Genomic DNA, 9,085 nt, shown 5'->3' with positions numbered 1-9,085 from the left:
TTCCTGCCGTATGTTCCACCATCCTTATGCCAATTGGTTTATCCATCCACCGGTCACTCGCCTTAATCACGTAGAAACTTAACATTTTAATCTAATAAATACTTGATGAAAAAAGGCTAAATATTATTATCAGGCAAAACATAGCTGAATTAGTTTTGGATGCAATATATACCAGCATATCAACACGGCCCCAGATCTCCTTAGCAATGCTCTGTGAGCTCATAGTAGGGTGAGTTCCTAACGGTAAATACAACCACATCTTACTTTTCTGTCGGAGAGCTGACATTCACATGCTACAGATGCTGTTTTAGATTATCTTTCTAAGAAATCTAAGTGGTCATCTCGACTGACTGGCCAGCTACTCCCCAGATGACTCAGGAACATGTTCAAATTAGACAATTCGACTACAGGCTTCTTACTCACTAGTCTGGCATTAGACAGCTAATTTTTCAAATATTCCTAGAGCCTCAAGTTAGGAGAAATGTGTCAGGTAATATAATTCAAGCTTCTCATTAATAAAGCTAGAGTTTGAGGATCTGAAAGATCCTCTTTGAAACTTCACCTCTTCAAATAATTAGTGCATGGCCTTGAGCAAATTATTAAATCTCTCTAGGGCTTGTATTTTCTGTCTATATTATGAAGATAATGCCACTGCTACTTCAGAAGTTAGATGTGGAGTTTGATGAACACAGGCACTCAGGAGAGGAGAATGCAACCTTGAAGTAAACCTCAGAATTGTTAACTTGGAAGAAGCAGTTGAGGTGCTAAAAAGCGTGAGAGCCTTGAAATGAATATCCCAGACACAGTGACATCGATATATAACCTGGGTAAATCATAGAACCTCACTTTGCCTCAATTTCCTGAGAAGTGGAGAGAAGCCGAGAAATGCTCATCAGTGTTCCAAGTGCTTTCACTGCATCTGGGCAGCAGAAATGCTCCAGGCTTAATTTCTTCCTTCCAGCCTCCAACGAGGAAAAAGAAAGAGCAGGAGAGAGGAAACATAGGACTTACAACCAGCAATGCTGCTTCTAAATAGCTTCACATAACTTCTTTGAACCTCTGTTTGCTCATCAATAAACTGCACACAGCCATCCTTGTACGGCCCAGATTCCTGGGCTGCCAGATCTGGGCTGTCAGGCTAATCAAATGAGATAATGCATTCAGAAGAACCCCATACCCCACAGGTCCTGAAGGTTAGAATTGAGAGCATGGGAAGAGAGGGCAAGGATTTGAACTCAGCTGAGCTCTCCCCTTTTAGTGTGAATCTATAAAACCTCAAAAATGTCACCACAATATCTGGATCAGGCAGCGATGTGATCATCATACGTGTATTCCCAGAGACAGTAAAGAGGGGACAGTAGGAAGGGAAGAAATAACCAGGTCTGCTAGAGAGGGTGGGTATGGATCCCATTGCCTGGTTCTGTTCCTGAATATAATACTTCTAAGCTCAATAACCCTGGCAAGATCATTAAACTTTTTCTGACTTGGTGTCTTCATCTCTAAAATGGGGATAATAATAGGGGTTTCCCTACAGAGTTTTGGTAGAAATTATATTAGTTACTGTGAGTGTTTACAATGTGAGTGCTTCCCATAGAGTCAACACTCAGTCTGTGTTTCATTTATTCATTTATTTCACCCTGTTCCAACGCCTGTTGGGACTGGGCATAGTGTCATGAGCAAAACAAAGTCTTTGCTCTCTAGTAGCTTGGAGTTCATTCCAGAGTAGTTTCATAAAGACAGTAGACAAGTTAATATAAAATATATGTGAGTTTATGATAAATACTATGGATATAAGCGAGATGGGGTAGAGGGCATATGAAATTAAAGGGTTGAAATTTTAGATCGAGAGGCCAAGGAGACCCCATTGATCCCAGACTATATTGAGCATGTAGGTGAATGTGTGGCAGGCTGCCCAGGGGCCCCCTCAGGATGGAAACACCTGCTCCCAGGAGCTCTGGCGGCTGCCCCCAGATCCAGACAGATAGAATTTTCATCTCATATCCTTTCTCAGAACGCAGCCTGCATCTCTGGTCAACGTGGATGCACAAATGCCCCACCACTTGTCCTCTACTGGGACGACTCTGAGAACCATCCAGCTCCAGAGTCCTCTGTGGGATAGACAGTTCCACTGAAACTGCATCATGGCGCAGCTTCTCCCTCTGCTCAGTCCTGCTTGCCTTCTCATCACAGATGCTATACCCGAGCCTGCTTCCCAGTTAGCTACCTCCGTGCAAACCTCAGACTCTCAGACTCTCAGACTCTCTTTCCCACAACACTTGACCTATGACCAAGGCTTAGTAACTTGTATAATCTCTTTGAGCAGAAATGAGTAGATCAAGGGCTTGCTCCTGGGCTGCCTGCCTCTGTGGCTTTGAGACTCTTCTGTTGTTATCAGTGATAGTGCATTCTAGACTGTTCCAGTCAGTGTGGTAGCAGGAAAATTTCTTGGAATTTCTGAACAACCCAGAGGATGAAGGTGTGGCTGTGGATAAGAAAAGGAGAGGAGGTGTTAATGTCAAGAGCAGAAGACATTGACAGTCCCCCACTGAAATCCAATGATGTTGAAAGTGAATCAACACATTTTGAAAAGAAACATGTAATGTTTTAGAATTTGAGGGACTTTTTCTTTTTTGCTACTAATTCTTAGTGCCTTAGGTATAAATATATAATGGTTGTTTCATATGAAATTTAAGAAAACTTATTTTAAGTAAGTTCAATCTTTAGTCTGGTTTTCCATCAAGTGTGTTTTTATATATTTTAGGATGTCATTTATATCTTGGGAGAAAATGACTTTGGGGGAGCCCAAAAATGTGATTTCAATAACTCATTTATTTTTATATCAGGATGCCTTGAAGGGTACCTGCCTTTGACTTCAACCCGGATCCCCAACACAGTAGTTTCAGAAGCTGGTGATATGGTAAGTAGGCATCACAGACAGGAAGGGATAACAGAGAAATTCATGTTTTGGGAAAGTTTACCCAAAACAATATTACAAGGGTCTGGAGAGGAATCTAGAATGTAAACAAGAGAGTCACTACAATAGAATTTTTTGAAGAAAAAACAAACAAACAAAACATCCAGGACTTGGGAGAACTAATTCCAGATTAACATAATTTTTTATAAGTGCTTATTATCAGGATCCAGTCTCTATGTATGTGTGCAAACTACATTTTCATGACACCTCTACACAGAAGGAGTTATTAAATTCACCTTAAAAGTGTGAAAACTGAGATCCAGAACATGTAAATAACCTTCCAAAGTTTACACGCATGAGTTGCAGATTGAATACTTCACCCCTAGTTGGCCCACTCCCAATTAAAAGCATAGCTTTTAATTTTTATAATGATTGGAAATGCAGCTCAGGAGATAAGTATCCAGTTCTTTCATAGTTTCACCATTTCCTGCCCTGACATGCAACATGGTAACCCTTGTTAAACTGGAGCTAGGCGAATGAATTCTCAGGGTTTATTTGCAGGTATAGGTAAAAGTGTCACTCACTATGAAGGTATTTGTGAAGACTAAAATTTCTTCCTCTCTCCCAAAATCATTCAGGCCTCCACTGTGGCATTCAAATCAGTGGCTAAACTCTATATTATGAGAGCTGACTTTGAAATTGTTTAAAAAAATTTTAGTTGCACAGCATTCTTTAGACAAGTTCCAGTCTGGCTAAGAGCCAGGGATAATAATGATACATTGGTTCTGAGTAAGAAATGATTAAGGGGACCAATGATATCTCCACTAATTATTAATGACTCTGAAGCATACTGATGTAGTGTTGGCTTCTTTCCATTTCAGAATCTCTGATGAGTATCTAAACTCTTGTAATGCATCAGAGCAAATGTTACCTAAGCTTAACTAAAGTCAGTTAGACTTCAACAGGATCCTATCAAGCAGAAATATGAAGCATGATACTGAAATATTATTTTTAGCTTCTGTATCCTTTGAGTAGTGTATCTTTGAGTGTTTAATTTCACCAAGCCTCAGCCTCTCTATCTGCTAAATAGGGATATTTACTTATCATGTGGGGCTAACGTGAGCAACAAATCATCCGTTTGGCTTCCTGGTAAGGTATTTGCTGAGTTGAAAACCTTATATTGGATATTGGCTGCTTAGTGAGAAAAATTTGAATCATGTTCCCTCCCTACCTTCCCACATTCAGCAGTCCTTGGGCATTGCCTATTGCCCAGCACAACCACTAAGCTTGGTCCTTGAGGGTTTTTTTATGATCTAGTCTCAAGCTTCTACCTCTCTAGACTTCACTAGCACAGCTTTCCTTCTCATAACAATCTAAGATGTACCTGAACCACACTGTCAGTGTTCACCTTGCTTTGCTCTCTTCAGTCAGTGCCCGCCCCCCACCATGAAGAACACCCCTTGCCCTTGTGTCTGTCTGCCTGCTGAAATCAAGTTCATCATTTAAAGCCCAACTCTCAAATGGCCCCCTAGAGAAATTTAGCCTGCCACTCACTTGTGAAGCCCCAGTTCCCATGGTACTTTGCCCATACCACCAACCAAGACCATAGGGTTTCTGGCCATACTCAAGGCTACCCCTGGGATTAGCAGAATCATGAGCCAACCATTCAGGTCACCTAGTTCCCTACTGTGCTCTCTTTCCACAGATGCTTTTGTGAAAATTACAAAATTATGCTAGGATATATGGGAGACTCTGACAAACATTCAGGACACTTATTCCATGCTTACCAAAGCTAATCTACCCAGCCACCCTAATAAAATTGTGGAAATGCAATTGAGTGGACCCTATGACTCACTCATGGCTGTCTCTGTCTCCTCAGATAAGGCGCGGAGAGCTAGGTACAGAGCTTATTCAAACAATAAATGAGAGCAGAAATGAACTAAAGGGTTGTAATTCCATCAAGGGTCTCTGACAGTGACAGAAAGCCCCAGAGGAGGCTTCTCTGGTCACAGAAATGACCGCCTCAGTGAAGCCATTAGTCCCTGCAATATTTGGCTTTGATTCTGACAGTGACACGACTCTCCAGATAAAGCCATGGGCTGTAGTAACAGATGGGATTGAGGTAGCAAGGCTATCCACAAATGAAAGATTCACTTTATGTCAATGAGAGCAGATGAATCTGGTTAGTGGCGCCTTGAGTCTACAACCTCAAAATAGAATCACATCTCCTCCAATTGGAACACATTCCTCTATGCAAAAAGGGAAACACTTCAGAATGCATAAGCCATTAGCAAGAGAGGTTTTGCTATTGTGTCCACTAACCAAAAGTCACATCGGGTATAAGATGCCAAGAGGATCTATAGGCATTGAGAAAGTAGGAGCAAGGTGGCAACTCTGCCCTAGAATAAGAAAGGGAGTCTTTTGCACAACCTTGCATAACAATCACCTTGATAGATCCTCACAAAAATCCATAAAGGTAGGCAAGTAAGTAGCATAATTGTCCTCATTTCACACATAAGCAAAATGAGGCTCAGAGATGGTGAATGAATTCCCCCAAAGTCACACAAAGGAGAGACTCAGGGCTTCAAAGCAGTCCCTAGTCCAGTGCTTTCCCCACTCCACTAACCAGCCTCTCTGGCCAAGGGGTTTGATGCACTATCAAACTGAGAAAGAAAATCAGAGACAGTGAGCTTCTATACAAGGAAATGGAAAATTCTACATTCCAAAGGAAACTGGTGGTTTCTGAAGCTATCAGGCAATAATAATAAATATTAATGGTTACTATTATTAATAATAAAACTGGACTAAGTTTTCCAATCTATGCTTTTGGGCTTAACTCTCCACAGAATGAACTTTACTGGGGAGAGAATACAATATGTTGGAAGTGCATGGCATTTGTCTTCAGACAGACTTAGATTCAAATTCTAGCTCTCTATTTACTAGCTGTTCAACTCTGAATCTAAATTTCTTCATCATTAAAATGGGGTGATAATTCATCATAGAAATAGGATGAGTAGGGGCACCTGGGTGACTCAGTCAGTGGAGAATCCAGCTCTTGATTTTGGCTCAGGTCATGATCCCAGAGTCATGAGATTAAGCCTTGCACTGGGCTTCAAGGTGAGCATGAAGCCTGCTTAAGATTCTCTCTCCTTCTCTCTCTTCTCCTCTCCCCCACTTGCATTCTTTCTCTCTCTTTCTCACTCAAAATAAATAAATAAATAAATAAATTTTTATAAAGAATAGGTGGGTGCCTGGGTGGCTCAGTTGATTATGCATCTGACTCTTCATTTGAGCTCAGCTCATGATCTCACAGTTTGTGGGTTTCAGCCCCTCATTGAACTCTTCACTGATAGTGCAGAGCCTGCTTGGAATTTTCTCTCTCCCTCCCTCTTTCTCTCTTCCCCACCCTCTACCCACCCCCACTCATGCTCTCTCTCTCTCTAAAAAATAAACAAATAAACTTAGAAGAAAAGAGGAAAAGGATGAGTAAACAAAATAGCAGGCGAAAAGTGTTTAATAGTGTGCTTGGCATAGTAGGAACTCAAAAACTATCTGATCCCTGGGCACCCGGCTTGCTCAGTCATGAAGCCATGCAACTCTTGATCTCAGGGTTATGAGTTTGAGCCCCACATTGGGTGTAGAAATTGCTTAAAAATAGAGTCTCTAACAAAAAGTCTGATTCTACAGAGACAAACTTCTTAATAATGTCTCATTTGCTAAGGATGAATAAGTCACCCACAGACTCTTGAAAGAGTGGCCTCATTCAGTGTGGTCCCACTGGGCACTGATCTTTTGCCCAACCTCTCACACTGTGAAGATGGTGCATGTTAACAATTTGGGAACCAAATAGTTGTCTTCAGGTCTCCACCATTGGGCCAGGAAATTTTTAATCAGCCTTTTCATCCACCTGCAAAAGATAAGGTTCTCTTTTTCTTTATTAATGGAATGACTGACTCATTCATTCAAATGAAACATGTTCTAAGCATTTGAAATGAATCCTCATCCTAGGAAAGCACTAGATGCCAGTTAAAAATTTTTGAGCACCCACTTTGTACCAGTCTCTTTGGAAAGCACTTCTACCCACATTAGCATGTTTGAATCTTGTGAACAGCTCTATAAGTACATTCTAGAAAGATAATATTCTCTCCATTTCATGAGTTAGGAAACTGAAACTAAGGGTTTCTCAAGATTGCTTAGCTCCTATAGCAGCTGAACCAGGGTTCCAAGTCTAATGTTATTCCCTTTTCCTTTAGGACAAGGGCTCATGGCCAAGTCAACATCATGTCAACATCCAACAAAAAGTACCCCAAAGCAAGCAGGGTGAGATAAGAGGATGTCCCCACCATTGACTCATGACCAGGAGATTCTGTAGCAGGTCTTTGCCGGCTCTGACTCTTCACTTGTGAAATGGGACAGCACGTTACTTGGTTTAGATTTAAAAGTAGCCTGATTCATTTCAGAATTTTATGTGTGTAGTATGTTTCCCAGAAAGTCATTTGGAAAAGCAGCCTTTAAGCTCATTTTTATTATTTTACTAAGAGAAAATCTCCTTTTTTTGTTCACCCACTATTGATGAAGTAAAAACTATGGCCAGGTACTCTGCTAGGTTCTGGGAATACAGAAACCACCTGGACAGACCCCATCCCTGCGCTCCTAGAGCTGATAGTCTACTGGGACTATCAACAGACAGACAAATACTAAGTTGTAGAGTGGTCAACTGCCACAGAGAACACAATGTAAGAGTGATCAGGGGACATACCCTAGTTTTGGAGTCAAAAGTGAGAAAGTTGATGCTTAAGGGCAAAGCCGAAGGATGAGTACAATTAACCAATTGAACGGAGGGGAATTATTATACTCCCAGGGAAGGAAACAATGCTTGCAAAATCACATCGTAAGAAGGAGCATGACTTATTTGAGGAACTGAAAGAAAACCAGGGTGGTTAAACCATAGACCCAAAATGGATGGAAAGGATATGATAACCAGGCCAGTGGAGGCACAGAACTGCCTCCAGAAGCACCAACTGGTGATGACTTTAGTCACTGTGAAGCCTGTGGTCAGCCCAGTGCTCATGCCAGCTGGTAGATCTCCTATTTACAGAAATGAGACCCAAACAAATGAAGAGTTCAATTGATCAACTTCTTCTTCTCCTTCTCTTCCTCTTTCTTTCACCTTCTTTTCCTTCTTAATCATTATCTTACAATAGGAGAAGTCAAGGCAAAGAATTTCATATGGAATACTAGGTGTTCAAAGGTTACAAACTCACAGGTATAAGATGAGTAAGTTCTGGGTCTGATGTATAGTGTGGTAACTATAGTTAAGTATACTATTCTGTATTGTATACTTAAAAATTGCTAAGAGAGTAGATCTCAAAAGTTCTCACCACACACACACACACACACACACACACTCTTACACAAACACACACACATACGTCTAAATGTGAGGTATTTAGTAACCCTATTGTGGTAATCATTTCTCAATATATATGCATGTCAAATCATGGCATTGTATGCCTTGAACTTATGCAATGTTATTTTTTCTCAATAAAGCTGGGGGACAATAAAACACAAAAACAGTTTAAAAAAAAGAAACTATATGTATTGCACAGCTTTGTATACTTGTATCCAGGGGAACATAATAAAACCTGAAGGAAGTCAATACACTTCAGGACACCTGGGTGGCTTAGTCGGTTGACAAACTCTTGATTTCATCTCAGGTCATGATCACACAGCTCATGAGCTCAAACCCTGCATTGGGCTCTGCACTGTTAGTGCAGAGCCTGCTTGGGATTCTCTGTCCCCCTCTCTCTCTCTATGCCCTTCTCCCTCTTGCTCTCTATGTCTCAAAAATAAATAAACATTTTTTTAAAAAAGACAAAGGAAATGAATATGCTTCAGGGGTTTTTCCTCTGCAAATCAGAAGTGTTTCAAAATCTCAGAGCAGTTATAGAATTAAATGAGGTAATATACACAAATCTACTGAATACAGTGACAAGCACTAAGAGTTATGTACCAAATGCCACCTTTCCTACGTAGGTGACATAGGAAACAGGAAAGGTGTATTGGTGAAACTAAGCTAATTTCTATAACAAACAACCCCTATGCATGATGGCTCAAACATTAAAAAAGCTGATTCCTTGCTCAAGTGATGTTTAAAATGAGTGTTCCTTA

The 9,085-nt window shown here is 40.8% G+C and overlaps 1 long non-coding RNA gene across 1 annotated transcript; it reads left to right on the top strand.

The window, feature by feature from the left end:
* Positions 1-310: 310 nt before the first annotated feature.
* LOC115278906 lies at positions 311-7,226 on the top strand. The gene is made up of 3 exons (XR_003903111.1): positions 311-490; positions 2,844-2,917; positions 7,168-7,226. It is a non-coding gene; the product is annotated as an uncharacterized LOC115278906 (long non-coding RNA).
* Positions 7,227-9,085: the final 1,859 nt, after the last annotated feature.

The sequence above is a fragment of the Suricata suricatta genome, chromosome 15 (assembly GCF_006229205.1).
Source record: "Suricata suricatta isolate VVHF042 chromosome 15, meerkat_22Aug2017_6uvM2_HiC, whole genome shotgun sequence".
Classification (NCBI taxonomy): domain Eukaryota; kingdom Metazoa; phylum Chordata; class Mammalia; order Carnivora; family Herpestidae; genus Suricata; species Suricata suricatta.
The sequence above is the reverse complement of the archived record's forward strand: the minus strand, read 5'-3'. Positions and strand labels throughout refer to the sequence as shown.